Below are 15,453 nucleotides of genomic sequence, written 5' to 3'. Positions count from 1 at the left end.
TAATAAACACAAATAAACTATATGCACAACATGTATGTAAATTTATTTTATATAAATATTAAGTCACATGCAAACCACAATAAGTCATGACACATAAAAATGCAAGGGATCAAAATATAAATTAACATAATTACCAACATTGAAATAAAAAATAAATCCCTAAACATGTATAGGATTATAATGGAAAAAAATCAAAATGACAAACCAAATGTAAAAACAAACAAAAAATTCACTGTATTGACATCAGCTCCTTCTTAAAGTTGGTACTGTCAGAGCCTCCTATCTTGCCATTCCTAATGGCGTTCTCGATTAATTCCCCAGAAATGACCAGGTCGACAAAGTTCTTGGTAGCATTTCCTACCAGATGCCCCAGATATGAAGCCTTCAAGGTATTCACAAAGATATTTGTAGTCTCATTCTCCAGCAATAGGGGTTGTACTTGTGATGCCATATCGCGCCATCTTTGAGCGTACTACCTGAAGGTTTCGCTGTGTCGCTTTTCCATGTTTTGTAACGTCCACTTGTTAGGAACCATATCTGTAACATAGCGATATTGTTCTATGAATGCTTTTGTCAAGTCCTTCCATGATTTGATGTGAGCCCTAGTTAATTGGTTATACCACTTGGCGGCAGAACCTGTTAGACTGTCTTGAAAACAGTGAATCAACAGCTTTTCATCATTCACATGGCCATCCATCCTCCGACAAAACATGGTAATATGAGATGAAGAGCAAGTGTTTCCATTGTATTTTTCGAATTTGGGAACCTTGAATTTCATAGAGATGACCAAATTTGGGACTAAACTCAGCACTTTGGCATCAGACCCATAGAATGGTTTAATCACTTCTACCGATTTTACCCTTTCTTCCAATTTCTTCAATTATTGAGTTATTTGTTCATTGTATTTTTCCTTTTTGGCTAACTTATTTAGATCCGGGGTTAAGTGCTCGGTATTAAATTCCTCTAGCCTTACACTTGAAACAAGCCGATAAATGTTTGGGAATGCGGATCCCATATGGTGTTGCTGATTCTCATTGCTGACATATGCATGAGGTTGGGCTTCTTGAGTTACCGAAGGGTGAGCAGAGATGTGTATAGGCGTGAAACAAGGAGGAGGACCAGATTCTGGTGTAAAACCTGGTGGGTGCTGGGGGTCAGATGTAAACCCAGTAGGATACGATTCTCCTGGTCCAAACCCTGGAGGATAAAGTGGTTCCTCAGTTCTTGGCACAGGGCCCTTTCCATGTTATGGATTTTTCCCTTCCAATATACTTGCCCACTTAGAAAGCATATCATTTTGAACGTTGATCATGTCTTCTTGCATTTTCTTTATACTCTCTTGCAACTCCAACTGAATTTTTTCAATTTGAATAATCTTATCATCCATGGTTTTCTTCCTCTAGTTGTATGGATGTTTGGAAGGTCCTAGTATTTCTTTGTCACACCTTTCTTTTATTAATGTATATTTTATTAATGAATATGAAATATATAATTATGAATGAATAAAGTGCGGTGTAAGAAAAATAAAAATGCATTGCAAAAAATAATAAAATGATGCATATGCAAAATGTAGAGTGTTGATCCTGGAGCGATTCCTTAGAACAACTCTTTATATTAGAAACGACGTTCAATTCCAAAGTTGAAACATATCACAGATAAATCTGCATTGTCTCTCCTATTTGTCTAGCAATTCCACAACCTTCTGGTTTTCTGTTGAAAACATTTTGATGTTTCGATATAACAAATTAAATGTTATTGGATTTTAAGATTTTATAATCATTTTCAAATGTACCAATACCATCCTTGAATGGGTATCGATACCCCTATTAGGGTACCGATACCCTCCACAGGTTCTGGTTATTAACGCCCAAAACCACATTTTATTTCAAAACCTCTCTTCTCTCTTCTCACGTCGTACGCTTCCTCCTCTCACCCCTAATCTCTACATTGCCTCAAAATCAGCGTTTCAAGTTGGATTTCACTCAGACTCCTAAACCTACTAGCATCATTAATTTCGTGCAAACAACATCAAAATCCACTCAATCTTCAAATTTCAAGGTAACTTTTCTAAAAACTCTATTTTATTAATTTTTGAACATAGGACTAGTTTTGATTGGTTCTAGGTTGAAATGGTGATCGGGCATTACTTAGATATTGGTTTAGAACAAGAATCTACAACTAATTTCATCAAAAACACCAGATTTGATCATTTTTTTTATTTTTCGAAATAAAAAATTTTTGTTTTGATTTTAAATTTGTTGTTTTTTATTTAATTATATTGTTTTGAAAACTACACATTGATTTTCAAACATTGTTTTCAAACATAGTTTTCAAAATTTTCCCATTAGAATTATTAGAGAACCTTGAAATATTGAGGACTCATTTGAGTTTTAGAAATTGATTATATTGCATATATATGTTTTAAATTTGCAGGTTACTCTTCTGATTTCTTAATCATGTCTAAAAAATGCCCTAGGACATCCTCTAGTCGTTCAAACCATCCACCTAACCCACCTATCAATCCACCTCCTATTTAACAAATTCCTAATCTTAATGATCCCGAAATAACTATTCGAAATTCGTGCTTTAACGAACCTAATCGTAGACAAAATCTCTTCTTTATGTATTATCAGTATTTTGAGTCATATAAAATTTGGGAAGAACATATTCCTTCTATTCGAGCTATGCAAGAAATAAACTTTAGATATCTTCCTACTCTCGAAGCTTGGAAATTTGATAAACTTTTTCACCTCGAACCAATAGTTTACTAACAACTCTTTCGAATTTTCTATTCCAATGCCATTTGTATTCAAAACTTAGCTAGAATCAAAACAATAGGAATTGGATCTTATCTTATAGGTTGAGTCATCCATATTGATTCCGAATACATTGCCAACGCATTAGGATTAGATAATGACAACTTATATAATGAAAAGGAAACAATAGGTTCTCCTTACAAGGTTAGGTCTAGTGCGAGTGTTTTAGATCACCAAGATAGTTTTCTTCATCTGATGATCTCTTGGTGGTTTCGACTATTGGAGGCAAATACTCCACTTTTAGAGCCTTAGATCTTTGGTGGATACATTGTATCCAGAATAATAGGAAAATTAACTTACCTCAGATTATATTTGTCGAACTCATTGAAATCGTAAACCTTATCCCTAATAAAAGTTTTATGAAACTCTAGTTTACGGTTACCTTCTGAGTAACCTGTTTATCAAAGCCGAGCTTAGAGTACAACTTGATGTAGCCATCCCTCTCAAAAACCAAATAAATTTGACATCTTTAAATAAATCGGGATGGAAAAAGGATACAGAAACAATCTAATGTGTTCGATCCCTTGAGAAAACACCAGGAGCTAGCTCTTCACGAGCTTCTCCTCTTCTAGCACCGACAGCGGACGATGATCCAGAGCTTCAATAACTAATGCAAGATATCAACGATATTGACAATGAAGCACCCGAGGATGCGCCGACACAGCAAGAGGATCAAACGCCTCCATATTTTTGATCATTCTTGGAGTCATTTGATCTGAGGTTTGCATCCATGAAGTCTTATCTCACTGCAATAAAGGCTCAGCAATGGGAGATGAACGAACGTTTAGACACGCTCACACTTGAGGTGCGAGCACGTTATTATCTTCCTCCTCCCGATCCTTCTATGGATTAGACCGTGCCTTGCTTTGCTTTTGCTTGGATTGAACTTAGGATTTATATGTTGAATTGTTAAAACCTTTTGATGTTTTTGGATTGGATGCTTGAATTTGTTTTGAATGATTTGGATATTTGAACTTCAATGTTTATATATATATTTGGTTTGAATTTTTAATTTAAGCTTAATGTCTATTAATTTTTGCATCATCTACATTTTATATTAATATGACCAATTTGCCATTGCACATTATTTATGAATATTGATTTATGAAACTAATGGCTAACATTTCTCTTAATTGTGTTCTTAGCAGCTTAAGCTTTAAATTTCTAAATTTAAATTGGCTAAATTTTTCAAAAGCCTTGTTTAAATTGTTTATAGAGTTTTTTTTATTTAACAAAAAAGGGGGAGAAGTGTTAGAGTAAGAGAGAGTAATAATCTTTCAAAACTTGATTTCAAAAATAGTTTTCAATTAGAAAATCTTAAAATTACTAAATGCTTTGTTATATCAAAATGGGGGAGATTGTTGAAAACATTTTGATGTTTTGATATAACAAATTAAATGTTATTGGATTTTAAGATTTTATAATCATTTTCAAATGTATATTCGATTAAACCATTTGAATATCAAAATATTACTCCAAGTTTTTCAAATGTCAAAAAATGTAAAATTATGTTTTAATCTCAAAATATTTTTAAATAAATATTAAAAAGTATGTTGAGCCTAAATCGAATCAAAAATAATTTTTAAATATAAGGGCTTCAAGAAAAACCAGATTGCCCGGATGGTATTGATACCCCCTCAGATGGTACCAATACCCCCATGACAATTTTGGTTCCGCAAAAAACAGAATGCTCGGATGGTACCGATACCTCCCTGGATGGTACCGATACCCCTAATCCATAATGGTTAAAATATTTGAATTTTACACTACATGTACCTATACCCTATGGATAGGTATTGATACCCCCTACGCTCCTCAACTGTTTTATTAATTGTTTTCACACAATAACGGCTCTATTGACTTCACCAATGATCCCCAACGTTCAGATGTGATTCAAGGTGTATTTAAACAAGCTTAGGAGCCATTGATCAATAACAATCAACAATAATTGAGAGAGAATCAAAGAGAAAACATCAAACCTCAAGTTTGAGCATTTTCAAGCTTATTTCATTCAATATTCTTTTTTACTTTCAAGAACACTTATTGTGCTCAATTGTATTATTCTTGAGTGTTCATTCTTTGTTATAGAATTGTGCAAACATCTTACCTAGTAAGGTTTTTCTGTGAGTTTGCGAAATTTGTATTGTTCTCTTTGGGAGAGAGTGTTCTCAAGAATTTGGGGTATAATTCTTAAGGGTTTTGTAAGGTTACTCTTTGTCCTCAAAAGAAAGACAAATTAGTGAATTTGTGGAAAATCCTTAGTATGGATAGCTAAGGTAGTGAACGTAGACTTTGGTTGAGAAATTTGAACCACTCTAAATCGCTGTGCAATTATTTTTTATTTTCTGCAAAAGCTTACACCAAAATTTTTATTGCCAATTCACTCCCTCTTGGTTATTTCGTCGATCGATTAACTCAACAATTGGTATCAGAGCCTCGCTCATTTGAAGGTTTAATCGCCTCTTGAGTCGATTCAAGAAGAGTTATATCGATATTCAAGTCATCAATGGCCTCCACTTCGAAATCTGACTTTGGTGTTGACTCTATGCCCATCAACAAATCTCCTTTCTTAAATGGAGCCAATTATTCTTATTGGAAGAATATAATGAGATATTTTATTCAAGCAAGTGACATGGGAGCATAGAATATCATAGAAGACGGATACTTCATTCCTTCCACTCATTCAAGATTGTGGAGTGAAGCAGAGACAAGAATGTTCCAGCTCAACTCAAAAGCTATCCATATTATTTTTTGTGCTCTTGGACCGGATGAATACGGAAGAGTTTCATCTTGTACAACCGCCAAGGAGATATGGGATAAATTTCAAGTTACTCATGAAGGCACAGATGAGGTAAAAAAATCTAAAATTAGTCTTCTAACTCATAGCTATGAAAATTTCAGGATGAAACATGATGAAGATATCAAAGCTATGACGGATAGATTTTCTACGATTGCCAATGGTCTCAAATCATATGGAGAGATCATTCCAAACAAAAAACTTGTGAAGAAGTTAGTTTACTCTCTTCCAAAATCTTGGCAATCAAAGAAGACGACAATTATCGAGGCTAAAATCTTAAAGTCTTTAACTCTCGAAGAGTTAATTAGTTCTCTCCTCACTCATGCAATGACGCTTCAAGATGAGGTAGACCTCGAGAAGATTGACGAGACAATGAATGAGAAGGAGAATAAGAAGAACGTGGGAGTTGCTCTCAAATCCACAAGAGATGAGAGTGATTCAGATGAAGATGAAGATGACGAGGAAATGAGATTATTTTCCAAACGATTCAAAAAATTAATGAGGCCCAACCGAGGAAGAAAATTCAAACGAAATGAAGGCTTCAAGAATGAACCGAAGGAGAAAGACCCTATTATTTGCTGTGAGTGAAAAAGCCGGGTCATGTCAAATACGATTGCCCGTAATTGAAGAAAAATGATCAATCCAAGAAGAAGCACAAGGCTCATGTAGCTACATGGAGTGATGAGAAAGGTTTCGATGAAGAGGAACAAGAAGTAGCAAACTTGTGCTTAATGGCCATCGGGGAAAACTCTTAGGTAACCTCTAACTCATTGGATTCAGATGATTTATCTTATGATGAGTTATTAGAGGATTATAATGGGTTGACTTCAAATTATAAGACTTTATTTTCAAAATACAAAAATGATATTTCAAAATTGAAAAATGAAAATAGTCTTATGTTCAAAACCAACAATGATCTTGAAAGTAAGATTAACGAATTGCAAATCAAAATTGAAGATTTTGAAAAGAAAAATAGTGATTTGCATAACTTACTTTCAAAAGTTCATGACGATCATCAAAAGAAAATTGATGATTGTTGAGTTAATCGATTGACGAATATAGCCAAGAGGGGGGTGAATTGGCAATTAAAATTTTGGTGGAAGCTTTTGCAGAAAATTGAAAGAAATTTGCACAGTGATTTAGAGTGGTTCGACTTTCTCAACCAAAGTCTACGTCCACTACCTTAGCTATCCACACTAAGGATTTCCACAAATTCACTAATTTGTCTTTCTTTTGAGAACAAAGAGTAACCTTACAAACCCTCAAGAATTATACCCCAAATTCTTGAGAACACTCTCTCCCAAAGAGAACAATACAAATTTGTAAACTTACAAGGAAATGTTCACAAGGTAGATTGTTTGCACAATTCTAGAACAAAGAAAATAAAACTCAAGAATGAATACAATTGAGCACAATAAGTGTTCTTGAAAGCAAAATGAATGTTGAATGAAAAATAGGCTTGAAATGCTCAAACTTGAGGTTTGATGCTTTCTCTTTGATTCTCTCTTGATTCTAGTTGCTTGATATTTCTTCTTATTGATCAATGGCTTCTAAGCTTTCTTAAATACACCTTGAATCACTTCTGAATGTTGGGGATCATTAATGAAGTTTTTGGAGCCGTTTAACTGTGAAAACAATTAATATTTCTGCTTGGAGCGTGGGAGGAATCGATACCCCTAATGGGGAATCGATTCCATAAGTGTAAAATTCAAATATTTCAACCGTTGAACAGTGGGGGGAATCGATTCCCTCCGAGCATACTGGAATTCTCGGAGCCAAACCATTCAGGGGGAATCGGTACCCCCTTGGGGGGAATCGATTCCCTCTGAGCAATCTGGAATTTTTGGCTTTGAAATGGTTCGAAATATTTTGTAAAATCGTTTTGAAATTATTTTAAGATTAAAACTTAATTTTACACTTGAGTAAGGATTTAAAATGAACTTTGAAATACTTTGAGTAATATTTTGATATTCGATTTAATATATCGAATATGCTTAGAATTTTTTTTTCAAAATTAAAATTCTTTTAATTTAATTTGTTATATCGAAACATCAAAATGTTTTCAACAATCTCCCCCCTTTTTTGATATAACAAAACATTTTAAGATTTTCTAATTTCAAAATGAATTTTGATTTTGAAAATACTACTCCCCCTTATTTTAACACTACTCCTCTTTAAAACGCTTTTAACATTTCTCCCCCTTTTTGTTAAATCAAAAAGATTCAGAAAAGATTTTAAACAAGGATTTAAAAACATTTAGCCAATTGATTATATATATAGTTTAAGCTGCTAAGATCACAATCAAGAGAAACGTTAGCCATTAGTTTCATAATCAATATTCATAAACAATGTGACATGGTAAAATTGGTCATATATCTAACATGATGTAAATGATGCAATAATGAAGAAATTTAACCAAACCAAATATATAAATTCAAACATCCATAATCCATCAAATAAGTTCAAATATCCAACAACAAAAAGAAAACAATCCAAAAACATTCAAAATGTTTAAACAATAAGCTTTAAGTTCAAAGTACTAAAGCAAAACACAGAATCAAGCATCCGTAGGAGGATCGTGAGGAGGAAAACGAGCTCGCATAGCGGCCATTTCATGAGTGAGTTCATTAATACGAGCGTTGGTTGCTTCATTGTTTGCACGCATCTCCCGGATAATTTCCAATTGTTAAGCTCCTATTGTGGATAAATGGGACTCTATAGAAGTAAAGCGCGAATCTATGGTAGCATATCGGAAATCGAATGTCTCCATAAACGATTGAAAATATGGAGGCATTTGATTCGTTTATTGTGTATGCTCCTCGGGCTGCTCAGGCTCATCTTCGGCTTCATCGATGTCTCGCATTAATTGTTCAAGCTCGGGATCGTCGTCAGCTTCTGGTGGAAAGAAGCTTAATTTGTTTCTTTAGAGGAAAGAAGATTAATTTGTTTCTTTAGAGGAAAGACGGCATCTAGACCTACTCTAAGCCCGTCTTTAGAAAATAGATTACTTAGAATGCAACCATAAACTAGAGAGGAACAAAGTTTCTTATTTGGCACTAAGTTTACAGTTTCAACGATTTCAGCAAAAATAATCTCAGGAAGATTTATTTTAATACTGTTTTGGAAACAATGTAACCACCAAAGATCTAAAGCACGAAGAGTAGAGTAACGACCTCCGGCTGGTCGAAACCACCAAGAAATCATTAGATAAAGAAAATGATCATGAAGGTCTAAGACACTCGCATTATCCCTTCTTTTATAACGAGAACCTAAAACTTGTTTTTCATTTGATATACCATCATTATCTAATCCTAATGCATTGGCTATGTAAGCCGAGTCAATATGTAAGAATTGTCCTAGGAGGTAGGAACGAACTCCTATGGTTTCGGTTTGAGCTCGGTTTTTGACACAAACGGCATTAGAATAAAAGATGCGAACAAGTTGATGGTAAACTATAGGTTCAAGGTCACAAAGTTTATCAAATTTCCACTCTTGTAAAAGAGGAAGATATTTAAAATCGATATCTATCATAGCTTGACGAGAAGGGATATGTTTTTCTCTAATTTTGTAAGAGTCAAAATACTGATAATACTAAAAACGATGATTTCTAGGACCAGGATGATTGAAGCACGAGTTTTGGATAGTCATATTAGGATCAATGGGATTAGAATTAGGAATTGTAATTTCAGGAATAGGGGGAGGATTTGGAGGTGGGTTGGATTGACGGTTTGAGCGATTAGATGATGACCTAGCACGTTTAGGATTGGACATGGTTTAGGAAATTGGAATAGAATAGATAACCTGCAATTTAGAAAACACATGTATGCAATTCAATCAATCCCAAAACTCAATTGAGTCCTCCATATTTCAAGGTTCTCTAAACCAATCCTAATGAGCAAAGTTTTTGAAAACTATTGAAAAATAAGGTTTTGAAAAACAATATATGTATAGTTTTCATAACAACAACATAATTCAATCAAAACACAATAATTTGAAAAACAATTTTTTTATTTCGAAATTTTCAAAAATTTTGGAAAATTCTTGTGTTTTTGATGAAATTAGTTGTAATATCTAGTTTCTAATCACTAAACAATCAATGCCGATCACTATTTCTATCTAGAACTAATTAAAACTAGTCCTATGTTCAAAATCAATGAAATAGAGAATTTTGAAAAATTTTACCTTGAAAGATGAGATTGAGTGGATTTTGATGTTGTTTGCACGATTTTAATGATGCTAGCAGGTTTAGAAGATGATATTTGAAGAGAATTCTGATTAAAACGTTGTTTTGTGGCAAAGTGGAAATTTGAGAGAGTAGAGGGGAGAAACAGCGTGAAGAGAAGAGAGGATTTGAGGCAAAAACAAGGGTTCTGCCCGATAAAACCAGAACCCCGGGGGGATATCGATTCCCCTAGGGGGAATCGGTTCCCCTTCAAAGGGGGAATCGGTTCCCTCATGAGGGTATCGATTCCCTCTGCACCAAAATGCTAAAATCCGATTTTAGACACAAAAAATGCTAAATTAACTTTCTCTAATGGTATTGGCAACTCATATATTGAAAATTAATCATGTTCAAACAATCAAATTAATCTTTAAACTATATTTGAACATAAAGTTAATTTTCATCAAGAATCATAAACTCCCCCTAACTAATAGCAATGAATCAAAAATTACTATTCTAAGCATTTTTCATTTAGTCTTAAAAGTGCTAAAATTATTTTAAACACTAAGTGAAGATAGGTTGGTCAAACCTAATTCTCTCCTAAGTGTCCAAAATCTTTCCTTGTCTAAAGGTTTTGTAAAGATATCTGCTAATTGGTGCAAAGTATCAACAAATTCTAGAACTACATCTTCCTTAGTGACATGGTCTCTAATGAAGTGATGTCTTATTTCAATGTGCTTAGTTCTAGAGTGCTGGATGGGATTTTTTAGTGAGACAAATAACACTAGTGTTGTCACACTTGATAGGAATGGTACCTACTTCAATTCCATAATCAAAAAGTTGTTGTTTCATCTATAAAACTTGTGCACAACAACTACCAGCTGAAATGTATTCGGCTTCAGTGGTAGATAATGCAACACAATTTTGTTTCTTTGAAAACCAAGAAATCAGCATATTTCCAAGGAATTGGCAAGTACCGAGGTGCTTTTCCTATCTAATTTGCATCCTCCATAATCCGCATCAGAAAAGGCATGCAACCTAAAGCTAGAGTCTCTAGGATACCAAAGTCCTAAACTAAGAGTGTCCTTAAGGTATCTAAAGATTCTCTTAACAGCTAGTAAATGTGATTTCTTAGGGCATGATTGAAATCTAGCACATAAGCAAACACTAAACATAATGTCAGGTCTACTTGCAGTTAGATAAAGTAAAGATCCAATCATTGACCTATATAATTTAACATCCACACATTTACCTCCTTTATCCATGTCAAGCTTTGTAGAAGAGCTCATTGGAGTGTCATGAGGTTTCCCATTTTCCAGTCCAAACTTCTTGAGCATATCTTTGACGTACTTAGCTTGATTGATGAAGATGCCATCTTTTCTTTGCTTGATTTGGAGTCCCAAGAAAAATGAGAGCTCTCCCATCATGCTCATTTCGAATTCGCTTTGCATTAGCTTAGAAAATTCTTGGCAAAGAACATCATTAGTAGAATCAAATATTATATCATCAACATAAATTTGACAGTCTTTCATACCAAGCTCTAGGAGCTTGTTTTAAACCATAAAGTTCTTTTGTCAATTTAAGAACATGATCCGGAAATTTTGAATCTTCAAAACCTGGAGGTTGTTCCACATACACTTCTTCTTTTATAAAACCATTTAAAAATGCACTTTTAACATCCATTTGATATAGTTTAAATTCATGAAAACATGCAAATGCTAATAACATTCTAATTGCTTCCATCCTAGCTACGGGAGCGTATGTTTCATCATAGTCTATGCCCTCTTCCTGAGTATACCCTTGAGCAACAAGTCTAGCCTTGTTTCTAACTATATTACCACTCTCATCAAGCTTATTCCTAAATACCCATCTAGTACCTACAGTAGATTTATTACTAGGCCTTTCAACTAATGTCCATACTTTACTTCTCTCAAATTGATTTAATTCTTCTTGCATAGCCATAATCTAATGTTCATCTTTTAATGCTTCCTTAATATTCTTAGGCTCTATGCATGAAATAAATGCAACATAATTACAAATATTTCTAAGAGAAGATCGAGTTGTTACCCCTTTGGATGGATCACCTATAATCTCACCATCCTTGACATAGTTGTACTCTCTTGGATAAGATACTTCCCTTTCTTCAATGGTTGGATTCTCAAGAGAATCATGAGTTACCTCATCTTTTGTTTCTTCCTTTGATGATGGTTCTTCAACGTCATGTCTAACTTCATTTGTATTTATAATACCTACATCATCATTCACACAAGAATCCTTCCTCGAAAGGAGATTATCATCGAAAACAACATGTATAGACTCTTCTACAACTAAAGTTCTTTTATTAAATACTCGATAAGCTTTAAAATTTAAGGAATAACCCAGAAAAATTCCTTCATCACTTTTAGCATCAAATTTGCCAAGGTTTTCTTTATCGTTGTTCAAAACAAAACATTTACATTCCAAAAGGATGAAAATAGCTAATGTTAGGCTTTTTATTTTTGAAAATTTCATATGGAGTTTTCTTTAAAATTGGCCTAATCATTACTCGATTTACAACATAACAAGCGGTATTTGTGGCTTCCGCCCAAAAATATTTTGGCAAATTATTTTCACAAAGCATGGTTCTAGCCATTTCTTCTAAAGTTCGATTTTTCCTCTCAACAACTCCATTTTGTTGAGGGGTTCTAAGTGCTGAAAAATTATGGCTAATACCATTAGAATTACAAAACAATAAATCCAAGATTTTCAAATTCAGTGCCATGATCACTCCTAACACTAGTTATAGAGTAACCTTTTTCATTTTGAATTATTTTTGAAAATGTGATGAAATGTTCTAATGCTTCATCTTTAGTGCTTAAAAATAGAACCCAAGTATATCTAGAATAGTCATCTATCAAGACAAATGCATATTGTTTTCCACCCAAGCTAGTAGTCCTAGTTGGCCCAAAAATATCTATATGGATCAATTGTAATACTCTACTAGTTGATACGCCATTAATGGATTTAAAAGAAACTCGCTTTTGTTTTCCTTTAGCACAAGCATCACATATTTTATCATAATCAAATTTAAGCTTAGGTAACCCTCGAACTAAATCACCTTGAATTAGCCATTGCAAAACACTCATACTAGCATGTCCTAGTCTCCTATGCCATAACCAACTATCATGTTCATCCTTAGCAACTAGGCACAAATTAGTCATATCAATATAATCTAAATGCACCATGTATATGTTTCCTATTCTATGACCAACAAGCATAATCCGATTAGATGTAATGTCAATGACTTTACAACCATTAATATCAAACATGACATTGAATCCCTTATCACAAAATTGACTAATACTCAATAGATTATGCTTTAATCCATTCACATATAAAACATTCTTAATTTGTATGGAAGAGGTATTACCAATAGTACCAATACCTTCAATGTGACCTTTTGAATCATCACCAAAAGTCACTTCTCCTCCATTTTTGGCGTTAAGCTCAATGAACCGGCTTTTGTCTCCGGTCATGTGTCTTGAGCATCCACTATCAAGGTACCATGAATTTGGATTTGTTTCCCATGCCTTGTAGCAATGCTCCTTTTCCTATAAACATAGATTAATTTCTAATTTTTGGTACCCAAATTCTTTTGGGTCCATATTCATTAGTTTCCAAAATCCTAGTCCCCTTAGGTATCCATTTGTGTAGGATATCATTATCTTTAGTAGTTATGAGCTCTTTAGGAACCCATATACTTCTAACAATTTTTCCATTAGAGGTTCTTTGGGGACCTTTATGATTGTAGTTTTTAAAACTTATTTTAACAAAGTTGGATTTTGAATTTTCTCCATTTTCAAAACGTTTTGTTCCAACTTTATTAAAAGAAGCTTTAAGATCATCAATTTTCTTTTGATGATCATCATTGACCTTTGAAAGTAAATTTTGCAAATCCAAAATTTTCTTTTCAAATTCTTCTAGTTTGATTTGCAAATATTTGATTTTACTTTCAAGATCATTGTTGGTTTTGGATATGAGTTTATTTTCATTTTTCAATTTTGAAACATCATTTTTATATTTTAAAAACAATTTCTCATAATCCGAAGCCAACCCATTATATTCCTCTAATAGCTCATCATAGGATAAATCATCAAAATCAGATGAGTTAGAGGTTACCTTAGAATCTTCCCCGATTGCCATCAAGCACAAGTTTGCTACTTCTTGTTCCTCTTCATCGAAACCTTCTTCATCGCTCCATGTAGCCACATGAGCCTTGTGTTTATTCTTTGATTGACCCTTTCTCTTTAATTATGGGCAATCATATTTGACATGCCCTGGCTTTTTACATTCATAGCAAATGATCGGGTCCTTCTCCTTTGGTTCATTTTTGAGGCCTTTATTTCGTTTGAATTTTCTTCCTCGGTAAGGTCTCATCATTTTTCTGAACCGTTTGGCAAACAATGCCATTTCCTCGTCATCGTCATCTTCATCCGAATCACTCTCATCTTTTGTGGATTTGAGAGCAACTCCAATGTTTTTCTTCTTCTCCTTCTCCTTTGGTGTCTCTTCAATCTTATCAAGGTCCACCTCATCTTCAAGCATCATTTCATGAGTGAGGAGTGAACCTATTAGCTCTTCAAGAATTAAGGACGTTAGGTCCTTAGACTCGATGATTGCCATCTTTTTTTATTGCCATGATTTTGGGAGGGAGTAGACAAACTTCCTCACAAGCTTTTCATTTGAAATGATCTCTCCATATGATTTGAGACCATTGACAATCGTTGAAAATCTATCATTCATAGCTTTGATATCTTCATTTGGTTTCATCCTGAAATTTTCATAGCTATGCGTTAGAATACTAATTTTAGATTTCTTTACCTCATCGGTACCTTCATGAGTGACTTGTAGTTTGTCCCAGATTTCTTTAGCGGTTGTACAAGATGAAACTCTTCCGTATTCATCTGGTCCAAGAGCACAAAATATGATATGGATGGCTTTGGAGTTGAGCTGGAACATTTTTGTCTCTCTTTCACTCCACAATCTTGGATGAGTGAGAGGCTTGATGTATCCTTCTACTATGACATTCCATGCTCCCATGTCACTTACTTGAATGAAGTACATCATCCTATTTTTCCAATAGGCATAGTTAGCCCCATTGAAGAAATGAGGCTTGTTACGGGCATCGAATCGAGACCAGAGTTGAAGTTTAAAGCAGAGGCCATTGATTACTTTGATTATTGATGTAACTCTTCCTGAATCGACTCAAGAGGCGATTAAACCTTCAAATGAGTTAGGCTCTGATGCCAATTGTTGAGTTAATCGATTGACGAATATAGCCAATAGGGGAGGTATATGTACAATAGATAATACATCTTCCATACAAATTCAAAATGTTTTATATATGAATGGGTTAAAGCATAATCTATTGAGTATTAGTAAATTTTTGGATAAAGGATACAATGTATTATTTGAAACAAATGGTTGTAAAGTCATTGACATTGCATCTAATAAGATTACGCTTGTTGGTCATAGAATAAGAAATATTTACATGGTGCATTTAGATTCTATTAATATGACTAATTTATGCCTAGTTGCTAAGGATGAACATGACAGTTGGTTATGGCATAGGAGACTGGGACATACTAGTATGAGTGTTTTACAACGACTAATTCAACGAGATTTAGTAAGAGGGTTGC

The sequence above is a fragment of the Hibiscus syriacus genome, unplaced genomic scaffold (assembly GCF_006381635.1).
Source record: "Hibiscus syriacus cultivar Baekdansim isolate YM2019G1 unplaced genomic scaffold, ASM638163v2 tig00110505_pilon, whole genome shotgun sequence".
Lineage (NCBI taxonomy): Eukaryota > Viridiplantae > Streptophyta > Magnoliopsida > Malvales > Malvaceae > Hibiscus > Hibiscus syriacus.
Note: the sequence above shows the minus strand (reverse complement) of the source record.